The following is a 15135-nucleotide window of genomic DNA, read 5'->3' on the forward strand; positions in this document are numbered from 1 at the left end:
ATTGGTAATACTGTCATTGACGATCCGTTGCTGCCATACAATTAAATAAGAAAGATCGCAGGTGAGAGTTCTTCATCAAGGGACCGGAAGGAGCGGAAGTGGATGAGCAAACGGTAGGTATAAATGTGGAAGTCAAGGTCCAGCCACTGCTATCCTAATCACAACATCATCTCATCTTAAAGGTTCCCAGCCCTCATCAAAGAAAATAGAAGAACGACTGGGATTTATTTTATTACTTTGTATCCCTGGATTTTAAGATGCAACCTTTATTTACAACAGATATGAAGCGGTTAAGACTTTACATGAGGAAGTTCATTTAAGGCTTTCAGGAATGCTGATCTTGCGCCTTTCACAGAGTCGATCAAGAGTTTATTTTCATTATACTGAAAGGGCAGAGTATGTGGCTATTGCATCTGGAATTTAACCTTCCTCGATATTAGGTAAGAACAGAAGGGTGCCAATTGATGTTGTTTTTGTTTTTGTTTATTTAGATAAGGTAAATATTGTGTAAAAGTTATGTTACTATTCCAAGAAATACTTTTTTTCCCCTTTGCTGCAGAGAGAATTTTAGCAACGTCTTGATATTTTAACATTTTAACATATATTTATCTGGGTTTGTTAGGTATTTGTGAATAGTGGACAGCCCAATGTGCTCTTTCAGTTACTATTTCGGTAGTTTCTGGGGAGTTTTCAAAAAGGCAGCTCAGTATTTGCATGATGATTTCTGTTAATTGTGAATGCTCATAGCTCTCCGGGACACCTCTGAGAATGTGGTCCTGTCTACTTCTCGCTTCTAGATCAAGTATTTTCTGTTGAAGCTTCTGGATGTAACTGGTGTTTTTGTCACATAGTTTTTGCATCTGGTCAATTTTTATTTAATTCTCAGAAACTCTAGCTTCAGTTAGTTCCAGTCGGGAGGCTATTTGATTAATAGTATTTCCAAAAGAAGACAGTTGGTCAGAAAAATTCTGAACTGCCGATTTGTAAAGGTTTTAGTGCCAATTTAAATTTTTCAAGGCCAGGAAACCATTCTGGCTTTGTTTTTGCTATAGATTTTGAGAGTTTCTTGCTTTTTACCTGTTCTAGGTCTTCTAATTGTAATCTATTTTTCAGGCGATGTTATAGTCGAAAATTTTGTTTTAGTTGTTTGAGCATCCATACTTTCTAGATCGGATGACGTCTTAGGAGATACATCTCAAGATAGAAAGTATTACAGGTCTCTTGCTCTGCGTCAGTTTCTTGTTGCGCTCGGGCACAAAGCTCTTAACCTCTTAGCATAAGACATCTTTATAAAGCATAAAATCATGGGAAACAAAGACCCAAAAACAGGGATAGATTTTAAATAGTGTTTTTATAAATTTAGAAAATTGCTAGGATAACAGGTTTTGTGTTGGCATACATTTTCTGAAGGATATGAAGTCTGAAACTTAAATGTATGTCATTATTTATTGACTTAAATTCCCTGTGATTTAATAGAAAATCTTAAATTTTATGCAGAAATGACTAAAATATGAGCCGAAAATCTGGACTGTTGAGGGGTGTGGTTAGGCATTAATTCCTTTGCTCATTTCATCTTTGTGAATGGTTTTCCTGCTTCACAAATGATTATTTTGAGTCTGCCCTGGCTTCCTCTCCCACCCTACCAATTATTATAAGCATCTAGTGGTTTGCATTATTTGTGGGGAAGGAGAGACAAATTAGTTGAGTCTGCTACACTACAGAGTCCCTTTGGTCACTACAAGTAACCCATATATCTTGAATGATATGGATTAAGTTACTAGGCTAATGGCCCTAGGGCCCTTACAAGCCTAGCCATGTTCTACCCTTATTTCCATGATCAGCACCTATTGCCCCTGTCCAAGAGGGACCCAGGTGGAACACCCGGGGTGAATTTACGGTTACTCATCCAGTCGTCCAGATTGTGTTTGAACAGGGCCAATGAGGTGCTCTGTTTGACATGGAGTGGGACTCTGTTGTAAAGATGTGGTAACCTTGAGAGACAAATCTGTCCCTCTAGCAGGTTCTATTAATATCACATACTATGTTAAGGTCTTTAGAGTGAGTAACCCATGTTACCATTTGACTTGCAGATATGCAGCATTTCCAGTAAAGCAAGGTCAGAAGTTTCCTTAGATGCAAGGCAGAGATTGCCTCTGAGTAGTGTGTATGAAACAGAATAAAGTGACAATGATTTCAGATGATCCACATAGGATAAATGCTGAAGACTTTGAATTGTCCTTGTGAGGAACCTTTGTGGTCTCTCCAGTTGCTGCAGGTGCTTGGAAAGGTACATACTAAAAGGGGTGTTGTACTCAATTATTGGATAATAGGGAGGTTATAACTTATTTATTTATTTTTTTTTGGAGGCAATGCCCTTACTTATGAGATGAGCAATATCGAATGCCCTTCTTACCACTGTGGAGACATGGTGATCAAAGGTAAGGTTGCTGTCAACCTGTGTGCCTAGGTCTGTCACCACTGAGTGCATACTTAGGCTGTTGCTATTGATGTAGTAGTTAGCAGGAACATCGCTCTTAGCAAAAGGGATAATACTTTTTTTTTTTTGTATTGAGTTTAAGGCCATGAATTTGGCACCAATTATTTATTTGGTAGGACCCTGTTGTAGGATGTTGACATCATTTGGAGATTCTGTGACCGCTTCCAGTTTGCAGTCATCAGCAAACTTTGTCAGCCACAGACCTTTAGTTTTTGCTTGTACTTCAGAGAAATAGATTACAAACAGTAGAGGTCCAAGGACTGATCCCTGTGGAACACCACTGGTTACAGGTCTGCTGTTGTAGGTGGAGTCCCCTATTTTGACTATATGGGTTCTGTCAGTGAACCAGTTAGTGACCCATCTAATGATACAAGGGTTGATATGTAGCTGGGTGTGTTTGTCAATGATGCCTGAGTGGGGGATAGTGTCAGAAGCCTTTGTTAAGTATAGGTAGGCCATATGCACAGATTCCCTTCATCCAGGGCCTTGGTGACTGTCTCAAAGAAGTCCACCAGGTTTAACGGGCATGATCTCCCTTTGACAAATCCAAACTGAGTAGGGTCAGATGTTTGGAGATTACCTATGTCTTTGTTGATAAGGTCCATGATGATTCACTCCATGGCCTTGCAGATAAGGCTAGTCAGGCTAATAGGTCTGTAGTTCCTGGGGTCAGTGGAAGCACCACCTTTGTGCAAGGGAATAATGGTAGCCATTTTTCATTTCAGCTGGGGCAAAGCTGGTCCTTCGACTATGATTGAAAAGTGTACCCAATGGTGTTGCTAATTCTTGTTGGAGCCCATGTAGTAAGCAGCCAATGATGTTATCAGGTCCCATAGATGCTGTGTTTTTTGCCTTAGAGAGGGCATTTACAACTGTTGTTTAGAGATGCAAGGCAGGGGACAGGTGGTAGAGATGTCATGAGTTGCGTGTGCCAGAGACAGGGGAGTGAAGTTTTCACAGAACCGGTCAGCCAACAGGTTAGCTATGTCCGCAGGCTCAGTATATGTGGCATCACTAACTACCAGTTCAGCACAAATTTGGGCCTTTTTTTAGGTTACGGATGTAACTAAAGAATGCCTTATGGTTGTCCTTAGTTGAGGAAGCTTATTTGTAGTTTGCTTTGGAGGACTTCACAAGAGGCCTTATTTGCTTGTTTAAGCTGAGGAAGGAGTGTTTTCAGTTTAGGGCTCACTCCCTCTTGCTCTTGGACAGCAATTTTTTCCTCTTATTGTAAAGCCTGTCAATGGCAGTTGTCTATTTAGCAGGTTTGCTCTTCCTTGAGGAGCTTATTTTGGTCCTAACATGTGTGGCTGAGTCAATGCAGTTATATAAGTGTTTGTATAAAGCATTGGTGTACAGTCCATCTAAGATAAGAGGTGCAGTGAAGCTATTTATACCATCCTATAAGATGTTTAAATCTGCTTTGGAGAAGTTTTTTAGTTTAGTTGGAGCTGGGGGGGGGGTCATATGTGAGAGTTAGTTCGAATGAGACTGATTTGTGGTCAAATCTCACCAGGGAAAACCTCACAGTGGGGATGTTACAGTGGTTCCCCATATTGGTAAGCACCAGATCCAGAATGTTGGCACCCCATGTGGGGGTGTTAGCCAGCTGATCCAGGGCATTGGAGTTAATGAAGTAGAGGAACCTTTGGGCAAGAGAGTTTGAGCACAAGTAAATTACCCAGTCAATGGATGGGTAGTTAAAGTCAGCCAAAACCATTGTGTTCAGATGTATCTTGATAGACTCAAGTATATCCAAATAGGCAGAGAGGGTGTCCTGATTCATGGAGAGGGACCTGTAGCTGGCAGTGACTTGAATAGGTGTCCTACCAACAGTTAATTGCACCTGAAGTATCTTAAGGGAGTCATACTTTTAACCAGTCTGGAGGTGTATTTATCTTTAATGAATATTGATACACCGCCTTCTTTAGTTTTTATGCCTTCAGTTTGTGGTCTGAATTTGTGGAATGAGGTGTAACCTGGTATGACTGGGGTGCTCTCCACATCCTTGAACCAGGTCTCCGTGACTGCACAAATGCCTGCATTTTCCAAGGTGAGGACCGTTTCCAGTGAGTGTAGTTTCATGTTAAGACTCTAGCATTTAGCAGCATAACCTTGAGGTTGTTTATAGATTAAGTTTTTATGTCCGGAATTTTTTCCTTGAGACACTGCCTAAAAAGGCACAATGGAGGTGGCAAGAGCCTTAACCAGTAGCCGAAGTCCCAGGGGTGACAGATGAAGACCATCTCTGGCAAAGCATCGAGGTCTGTCGATCATGTCATCACAGGCTGACAGATACGAGATCCCCTTAGAATGACACCAGAACTAAGTCAATTATTGAAGTCAGTCATTTTCTGTTTATATTGAGGCATCATCCTAGGTGAAGGTAAAATGCTGCTTAAGGCTAGGGACATACCTGCCTAAGACACATAGTCCGAGAGCTCAATCATGTCTGTCTTCATATAGTCCAGAGAGGTACATCTCAAGTCGTTCACATCAGCATGGAGTATGATGGAGTCATAACCGTATCTGTTGCTGAGAGACCTGAGTGCATGTGTGATATGGCAGATCCTGGCACCTGACAGTGACCTTTTCCTTATCCAACATGTTGAGAGGGACATCTGTATGTCTCATGATGGAATCACCTATGACTAATATGTTTGGTTTTGTGTTTTTCCTTAAGGGCTTGACAGGTGAGATACTGGTGCATGAGTTGTTGTGTATATTGTGTTCTGCAGAGGAAGTATTATGTGTAGTGTGTTTTTGTTTGGCAGGCCTCTGGTGTTTAGGTATGTTTCTGGTGAGGACCTCTGCATATGTAGGTTTGTGTGATGTGGGTTTGGGTGGAGTAGGAGGTGAGGTGTACATGCTGACAACCTGCTCATTGTCCTATGTACTGACTGGTGTGTGAGAGAACATGGATTCAAGGTTCTTAACATAGCTGTATTTTTCACATGTTGAGTTTGTATGAACTAGGAGTAGAGAGTTGTCGGTGAACATGAGGCAGTTGTTACACTGCCTCAGGACGCCCATATCAACCAAGCTGGCTCGAGAAACCGTGGGAAATTGTCCACCCATAGTGTTAGGTAAATTTACATGGTCTGGAAAAGAGGTTGCACGTAGGAATGGCTAGTGGCTTAGTGTTCCAACTGACAGTAGAGCAGGGCCAAGAAAATCCTCTAGAGGACCACAAGCAAAGTACTAAGAGAAAATTTAACAAGCAAAACATTTGCGTCTGAGACCACCAATGGTAACCATTGCTACGCGGCAGTGCACGTTGGTGTGCTACATGCAAACAAGTGTAAATGCAAGGCTTAAATAAAACAAGAAATAACCCTTTTAACTCAAATTAGCCAACAAGGATGCTCTCTTTGAGCTCTAGCCCAATCACCCTTGATTAGATGGGACCCAGACAGCACTCTCCTCCCTCAACGAGTGCAGAAGGGCCTTCACTAACAAAGATGGTTTGAATTTGATGCTCAGAAGTTACAAAACAGACCCAGAAACAGCAAACCTGAAACTGGGCTATGCTACAGCTGAACTAGTACAATGTACAGTAAAACGTGGTAAAAAAACAGTTCAGACCATTCAAACAGACAGAATGCAAATACAAATTAAGAGTGCAATTTAAGAGCAAAAACAGGCACTTATAGTTAGTTGGAAGCAAAGGATGCCTCCGATCTTTCAGTATCTCAGTGAAGAGCTGGTTTTAGGGCTCAAGTGATACCAAACAGTCTAGATTCAGCAAGTTTGAATATAGTCTATGCTATAAAATGCAGAAGTACTAGAAATTCAAAGTGCATAAAATTACAGTCACAAGAGCAAAAAACAGTTTGTCAGAAATTCACCAGCAGTTCCCAGTTTAGAAGGGTGCAGGCCACACTCTTCCACCACAAGAGTCTAGACCACAAACATTCCTAATGTAAAACAACTGGTTTTGGACGCCAGTGTTTAAGCCAGAACTAAGACACTTCAGAATAACAGACACAATAGGCCTTCAACCAGAAATTTCCAGCATAGAAGGGTGCATGCTAGCCTCTCCTCCCACAAGAGTTTAGACCACAAATCTTCCTAATGTAAAGTAACTGGTTTGGAGCCCAAGTGCTTAAATCAGAACTATGACACTTTCAGAATATCAGACATAATGAGCTTTCAACCAACAATTCCCAGCTTAGAAGAATGTAGGCTATCATCTCCTACCACAAGAGTTTAGACAACAAATCTTCCTAATGTAAAATAGCTGTCTTGGAACCCAAGTGCTTAAACCGGAACAAAAATACTTAGAACAGCAGGCACAATAAGCTTTCACCCACCAATTCCCAGCTCAGAAGAGCAGAGGCTACCATTTTCTCTGACAAGAGTGTAGACCATAAATCTTGCTGTAAAATAATTGGCCTGAAGCCCGAGTCCTTAAACCAAAACTAAGAGGCTTAGAATAACAACTACAATTTAATCAGGCTACTAACAAGGAGTAATTAATCCAGGCTTAGAATAACAACTACAATTTAATCAGGCTACTAACAAGGAGTAATTAATCCAGCAGAATAAATGCAATTGAACACTTCTAAGAACAAGCAGCACAAGCAAAATAAAGTAGGAAGAGACAAACACAGTAAAAGCAGCTGAATAAAATGATTTTTTTTAGTTAAGTAGAAAGGGAGGATACAGTTTAGGCTGGGTACTATGATTTTTAGCCTTCAGACAGCATTGCTTCTCCTAGATTTACTGATGACCTGATAAAGTCAGACCTGGTTATGTGGACCTACCTTGCTAAGTAAGTTAAACCTGTACAAAATTCCATATCACTTACTGTATAGGTCAAACTTCTGCTGTAAAAAATGTGAAAGTACTCCTCTATCTGACCCTCTGCTATGATTGTTAAATGTGTGGATGTTGAAAGGTATGATGTAATCATTGCAACATGTTCTTTGTCAGGCAGTTGAAAAGAATGCTTGATTATGTGCATTGTTGCCCACTGTGAGTGCTATGTATAGTAACTGATGTTTCTTGTAGATTCTGTCAACAGTGTATACATAGAGTATTTTTCATAATACCATCTGCAATGGGGGGGGGTTGCCTAACACTTACCCATTTCTTAATGGGGGATTTGGGGAGCATCTGCTCTTACAAATGTTATTATAATAATTATAGGTTTCTACTTTTAATTAAATGCATACAAATTGCGTTGTATTAAATTACCTCTACTACTGCTTTCTTTATAATAAGTTAGTCATATGTAAGGAGAACAGTAGTACACTACAAGTGTATAATTATTTTATTTATGTTGAAATTGTAGCATGGTCCCGCATTCTCAACAGTTATTCCTCGGCATAAATATTTTTGGGGCCCCTTGTGACTTGTCCAAAACAGTTATTTTAAGTCCAGCAGTATGGTTTATAATTGCTCCTATTGCTATTAAATGATCTACTCCAATTTTTTTTCTTATAGTGTTTGTAGGGAGGGATGGATTAGGGTGTAAGCATCCCCCTTACAAACAGTATTACTAAAAATACAAATAGCAGAAAGGAAGTGGTGAAGATTATTAAAAATAGCAAATTTTTGTTGTGGGTGTAATTTTTCTGCAAAATCCCATATATCTGTAAACTTATTCCACTTTGAGGTTTTAAAAAGGTGGCATCCCTACAGCAAAGTAACTTAATGACTTCACATGTGTCTTCTTTTATAGCTAGTCCTCTGGATGATATTATGTTTGCATTGTGTGTGTTAGCTCCCAGTTAAACAGCTGTCCCTGCAATGCATTTTACATTATTGTATATCTTCCATCTTATTTGTACTGTTACCCATAAGTTGTTTTCTTACCCCTGCACAGTCTTGCTCCCATAGCTTGCAGTAATCTCTGCAGTATCCATACCTTCTAACAGTAATACTGTCTGTCAAAACTCAGGTTATTGTTTTTTATAGTATTGTCACTTTTAGGGACTTCACAAAAGGCAACTGCTCCACAAGTATGTGAGAACCTTACTAATGCAAACTGAGTTCACAGAGTTTATAAATATCACATCAAGAGAAAGCTTTGAACAATTTAGTAACTTTATTGATAAATGCATCACTAACTGTGACCTTGTAAGATGTAAACATGGAGAAAGGTTCAAAAGCAAACCACAGTTTTAGAATTATAAAATAAACAATATAATATAAAGAAGACTGAAGAAAGCTTTCTCAAAATATTGATGATTCCCTTTTACTTTAAACAAGACCATGCTTGATCAACCAATAAAAGAACTTTCAAAATGAATTGGTGAAACTAAAGCCTCTGCACTCCCGAGTCTACCAAATCAAAAGTTAACCAGAAAACTATTAGTAGTTTTAAAGGGAAATTAAAGGTGAATCCCACAACTGCAGTTCTCGTCAAGATAGTGATACAGTAGCCTCTGAATCACAAGATCTCACTAACATTGTTGCAAGTAAAGTTGCTGCTAATTTTACAATTTCCAGTCCATGGCTACTTCACTGTTGCAACCCATGAGTGACTCTGTGAATGTATAATGTGGGACCAGGGACCAACCAGAGGTGGCCTTTTAGATCAAAAATACCAGCTGCATGTTCAGGTAGTATAAGAATGACCAGAAGAATAGTACTTACTCTGAAAACTATGTTGGGAGGCAGCCATCTGTGGTACAAGAGTAGAGCTTTATTTTTTTCTAAACAAGAAACATCTTTATTAAATTATCAGGTATGTCAAAGGAAATCATACATTTATATAAACAAAGAAAAAAAAAGTGACATAGTTTTAGTTGTAAACATTATACATCAGCTATAATCTATCCAGTCATTGTCAGTCATACATTACACAGCTCATTTAAATACTGCCTTCTTTTAAATTTCATTCTTCCTCCACATGTATTTTTCCCAGAATTCTTATTTTTTCTGTGTAATTTGCTTCTACCCTTTTCTAAAGATCCTGATTCCAGTTGTTTTTTTCTCTGTTATTATATTTATTACTTTTAGTACAGTAGGTTAATATTTTGATTTCCATTTTCTAGTAACTGCTTTTTTGACAGCCACCATAATTAGACTAAACAAGGCCTTACTATGACTAGGCAATTCCGAGTCTGTATTATAGCTCAAAAAATAATTTCCTTAGTTACACCAATTTGCTCACCCAGTATCTCTGATAGAGCAGTCTACAGGGAATCTTTAAAGTCTGCCAAATCATTATACTTCCAGAAAATATGTTCCCAATTACATCTTTCTTCCCCATCATCCCTCCAACATTTGCTGTTTGCCTGAGGAAAAATTTTCTGGAGTCTACATTGGGTATAAAAATACCTATGTAAACATTTCCAGGCAAAGATCCTAAATCTTCTGGACTTTGTTGCATATTTGGCAGACGTACATAATCCCCCCATTGTTTCTTTGTGAATTGCTTATCCAGTCTCTCTTTCCAACCCTTTCTAACCTCCTCTGATTCTTATAGCTTTATTGCAATATTTTGTATGCTGTACTAATTAATCTGTTGTCAGTCTTCACTTAATTCTTGACTGTGGGCTCTGTTCCGAGCCTCGCAACCGACTCAGCCGTTCCCTTCAGCTTGCGCCTTCCAAACTCTCGAGCTAGGCTATACCCATAATGCTCCTCTCTAAATTACTTCAGATCTTGTTTGCCGCTATGTGTGTCAGATGCATCCGACCTCTCTTGAGCTTTGGCAGTTTTTTTTTTTAAGTAAGTTTTTCCTTCTAAATATCTTTAATTCACTCTTTACACTAGTTGTATTTCTTCCTAAACTCTTTCCTCTATCTACCCACTCCTCTCTCTGTCTCCTGTATGTGTGTGTAATCCTTTTCACTTTTTCTTTTACCGTTAGGTAGATTCTTCCATGTACCATTGCTGGTACTCTCTTTTTACCCTTTCAGGTATTCTCGGTTTCCATTGTTGGTACCCTTTTTCTTTCCAAAAAAAAAAAAAAAACCTCTAGTCCTCTCGTGTCTCTGTGTGAGAGGGCCTGTATCAGTCTTGCCTTAAGCTTTTCTTTCTGTTATGGCTGATAAATCTGCTTCTCCAGCTAAACCTTCTAAGGGTACTTCTGTGTTTAAAAGATGTCAGAAGTGCGACAGAAAAATACCCAATTCAGATGGGCATGTCTTGTGTGTCTGTTACTTAGGTGCAGTACATTTACAGGAAAACTGTTCTCTACGTCACAGTTTCTCCACCAGGACCCTAACTGAGCAGAGAAACAAATTGATATTAAAAGGTTATTTTTGAAGAGGCTATTTCTGGGTCTAAGACCAAAGCCAGTTCTTCATCCTCTTCTTCTTCCTCTTCTAAACAGAAGAAACAGTCACACTTTGTTCTGAGCAGTTCCTCAGAACTGCCAAAACGATACCAAAGAAACCTATGGTGTCAATACTTCCCTTGGCACAAATAAGCAAGACAGACTTGGCACCCACTACTACTACTTCTGAAAAGACAACTACTTCTTTGGCACCAGAAGTTTTGTTGGTACTGGAGCAGACAAAAACAATTTCTGTTTCAAGAACTAGGTACTCTGTCTTGGTTGATTCATTTAAGGACCGACCACCTAGCCCTTTTGTGTCTAGACCATTTAGGTCTCCCTCTACATCATCCGTTTGATCCACTAAGAGCCTCTTGGAATCAGACATCATGAGGCTGGTGGACCAGCTCTTGATGGCAAGGGGATTACTGTCTTCTTTGACTCCCAGCCAACTCAGCACTGGGACCTGCACTACTTTGATACCAAGTCATCTTCCTCCTCCAAATCCATTTGAGTTATTGGAGCCTCTGGCACTGACCTTCCTGGCTCTGACTGTCTTGGTTGTGGTAAGAGCCTCTTCTCCGAAACTAAAAATTGCCTTGAGCTCCTCTGGTTTTTCGGAACCAGGGGTCTCCCAAGGTCGAGACTTTGACACCAGTTCTGAGGGGCAGGGTTCGACTTCCTTTTTATTGGAACCTTCCATGCCCCTCTGTGTTTTGCCTTCCGTTGGCTTGAGCCAAGGTTCTGCTTTGGGGGCTGCCTCCTCGGTGTGGGGTGGGACCATGGTTCTGAAGGGGTCTATTTTGGTTCTGGGCTCTCATCCATCTACAGGGGGGGCTGGCCTTCCAGATCATGGAGAAGGCCTTGTCCATTGGGGACTCCCAGTCCTTGCCATCCCTGTTGGGCCAAATGTCTGTAGCCCCTTGACTAGAGTTACGGTCATCCTCATCCCTGGGACAGGAGGCACAAAAGCCTCAGGAGAGACCCACCTTGGTGGTATCCTCTTTGTATACTTCCCCAGAACATCCCCCTGAGGAACTGCCTGTGAAGAAAAAGTACAAGAAGAATCACTTAGACTCCCTGGAGGAGTCCTTCATAAAGAATACCAATTGTGATGAATGGAAAGGTTCCTCCCAGGTCACCCCCTGATGATGTTTCCTTAAGGGACATCCTGGAAATCCTTAAACAGAGGGGTGGCTGGTCTTCCCTCTAGCCTTCCTCTGAGGAGTCGGTATACCTGTAGGCTTTTCATGCCCAACCATCTAACTCTTGGAATTCTCTGCCCACTGACAAGCTCATTAAATTGATCACGTAGCAAGCGTGGAAGATCCCTGACTCCATTGAACTGATCCCCAAGAGGCTTGACCAGATCCTTTTTGCCTCCAAGGAAAAGCAGCATTGGGCTAAGGGCATCCCTGTATATGTCATGGTGATAGCAGCAGCCACAAAGAAGGAACTTGCAGAGGAAAGTCCTACTATCCATCCTCCTAAGAAGGAGTCTAGGACCATGGATAGGTTTGGGAAGTGCATTTATGCTTCATCGATCTTCACTCTCAAGTCTTTGAATTACATGGTGCACTTTACCAGATCACAGAGAGGTCTGATAAAAGAATTGTCAGATACACTCACATGAGCAGTAGCTGAAGGGGTACGAGACAAGGTTATCTCTCAGCTTGCAACCCTCAAATCAATTTCCAACTCATCCATGAGGCTAATAGCCCATGCAGCAGAAGGGACAACAAAAGCAGCAGGTTCAGGCGTTGCCATTAGGAGACATCCCTGGTTGCACTTAGGTGACTTGGCTCCATTTAAATCTTTGTTCATCAATGTGCCATTTGACAGGTCCCTGTTTGGACTCTAGGTTAAAGACACACTGGCCAGATGTGAGAAGAATGGGAAGACTCTTTCTGCTGGGGGCATGCACTTCTCCACTCCTCAAAGGCCTTATTCTAGGAACCGGAGAAATGGAAGGCTATGGTTCAGAAAGTTCCAATGGCTTTTCCAGGACACCCGTGGCAAGGACTTTCTCTGGGGCACAGAGGGTAGTAATAATGGACGACACCATCCTAGAGGCAGAGGTGGCTTGCAGAATCAGGGATCCAGAGATTCCTCTTCTGGTAACTCCTATCAGTGCTCCTTAACAGAGGCCCGATTGCCTTCCTCTGAAGGGAGTCGGGGGACAATTATCCCTGCTCCAATTTGCCTGGTTACAAATTACATCAGACAAATGGGTGCAGGGAATCATCTCCAGAGGCTACATCATTCCCATTTCGTCACTTCCAAAAATACAAAAAAGACTCCTGGATGTTCCACCCAGTCACAGGGAAGCCGCAGTCCTACAAATTCGAAAACTGCTCATAAAAAGAATCCAAGAAGTCCCACCAGACCAAAGAGGCTCCAGGTTTTACTCAAGATTCTTTTTAGTGCCCAAAAAGACAGAGGACTAGAGACTTATTTTGGATCTCAGTCAGTTCAACAAGTCAGTTCAACAAACCAAATTCTGGATGGTCTTGGTACAGTCAATACTTCCATTCTTGGAAAAAGATGATTGGATGTGCTCTATAAATCTTCAGGATGCGTATTATCATATAAAAATGGACAAATGCTCTGAGATTCCTGGGCTTCCGGCTGGGAGCCAGTCATTTCCAGTTCAGAGCACTGCCCTGTGGTCTCACCACAGGCCCCAGGGTGTTTACCAAATGCATGGTAGTGGTAGCAGCTCATCTCAGACTGCAGGAATTTCGAGTTTTTACTTATCTCGATGACTGGCTCCTTACCGCTACCAGCAGGCGTAAACTAGAATGGATAAGAGATTGCACACTGCATCTTTGCACTTCTTTAGCCATATCAATAAATTACAAAAAGTCAAATCTGCAACCTACACATCAGCTGGAATTTATCGGAGCTCTGTTAAATATAGTTACAGGGCTTGCTTCACTCCTAGTAGAATGGCTCCAAAAGATCAAATCACAAGTCAGCCATATTATTCAGAACAAAAATGTTCCAGCCAGACTAATCCTACAAGTGCTAGGCTAGATGGCAGCCTCAGTTACTCTAGTTCCATTAGACAGATATCACATGCAAATTCTCCAATGGCTTCTGGCCTCCCAATGGTCCTTAATAATTCAGCCATTGTCACATCACATCTTGATCACCAGTTGCTGCAAACAAGACCTGTCGTGGTGTCTCTTTTCCAACGATATACGTTTGGGCTGTCCTTTCATCCTTCCACAGCCCTAAGTCACAGTGACCACGGATGCTTCCACAGATAGGGTGGGGGGGGCATTATCTGGGAAGGACAGTCCAAGGCATTTCGTCCCCACTGGAGGCCAATTTGCACATCAGTGTGCTAGAGTTGAGGGCTATGCTCTTAGCATTGCAAGCATTTCAAGATGCCCTTCCCCTAGGAACAGTGGCAGTCCAAATGGGCAAGATGTCGGTAGTCTGGTACATCAACAGACAAGGAGGAACCAAATCTTACCCACTTTGTTGAGAAGCCCTTGGAGTTTGGCAATGAGCATTTTCTTCCAACTGCCTTCTAATGGCAAGACACATTCTGGGGAACTCCAAAGTGATAAAGGACAAGTTGAGAGGAACTATTCTAATGCCTCATGAGTGGTCTCTCAATCCTGTGGTGACAGAAAAGATCTTCCGTCACTGGGGACAACCTTGCGGTGATCTGTTTGCGTACCCCCTGAACAAGTGCAGCAGTTACTTTGGCCTGATACCCCCTCCAGGGGAGTACCTGAGAGATGCTGTTATCCACAATTAACCCCCAGGTCTCCTGTACGCCTTTCTCTCAACTCCCCTGATATCTCAGTTTCTAAAGAAATCCAAGAGGTCAAAGAACATCTAAAGAAATCCAAGAGGTCAAAGAACACAGTAATTCTTATTACCCCATTCTGGCCTCAACAAGTTTGTTTTCCCTTCATTTGGCCTCACCTACTTTGGAAACCTTGGATTCTGGACCCAGTTCCAGATCTATTATCTCATCCAGAAGGAATGGTTCATCTGACTCTCCAACATCTCAAGTTCACTGCATGGCTTCTCCAATTCCCATGATTGTCAGGCATTCTTTCCTGTCTTCTCCCATCTGCCAAATCATTGTGCCCCATTACAAACTTACTAGGAAACTTGACCAGAGTAAATGGAGAACATTTTGCTAGATAGGCTCTTAATACTGCACTGGACCCTTATACAGTCCCCGTGCATAAAGTATTGATTTTTTAGCTGATCTTTATTAAACTAGTTCATCAGCCTGTACCATTAGGGCCCATCTAGGCATGATGTCCAATTTTCATACTGGTTTCGATGGTTCTTCACTTATGTTACATAAGCTTTGTAAAGCCTTTTTAAAGGGAATTCTAATGTCAAGACCCCCCCTTTAAAGAGCCCATTGCTCCAT

The 15135-nt window shown here is 41.3% G+C and overlaps 1 protein-coding gene across 4 annotated transcripts in view; it reads left to right on the forward strand.

Annotated features, from left to right (window-relative positions):
* The window catches only part of IFT46 (intraflagellar transport 46), a 716375-nt gene that overhangs the window by 10640 nt on the left and 690600 nt on the right, over positions 1–15135 (forward strand). Inside the window, exon 1 of one of the 4 annotated variants that reach the window (XM_044080917.1) lies at positions 295–440. The exons of the other annotated variants lie outside the window; for them this stretch is intronic. The gene's annotated coding sequence lies outside the window, so the exon portion shown is untranslated. Of the gene's footprint in view, positions 1–294; positions 441–15135 lie in introns of those variants that run through there. 4 annotated transcript variants of the gene reach the window in all.

Source organism: Protopterus annectens, chromosome 8.part0 (genome assembly GCF_019279795.1).
Source record: "Protopterus annectens isolate FY-2018-M chromosome 8.part0, PAN1.0, whole genome shotgun sequence".
Lineage (NCBI taxonomy): Eukaryota > Metazoa > Chordata > Ceratodontiformes > Protopteridae > Protopterus > Protopterus annectens.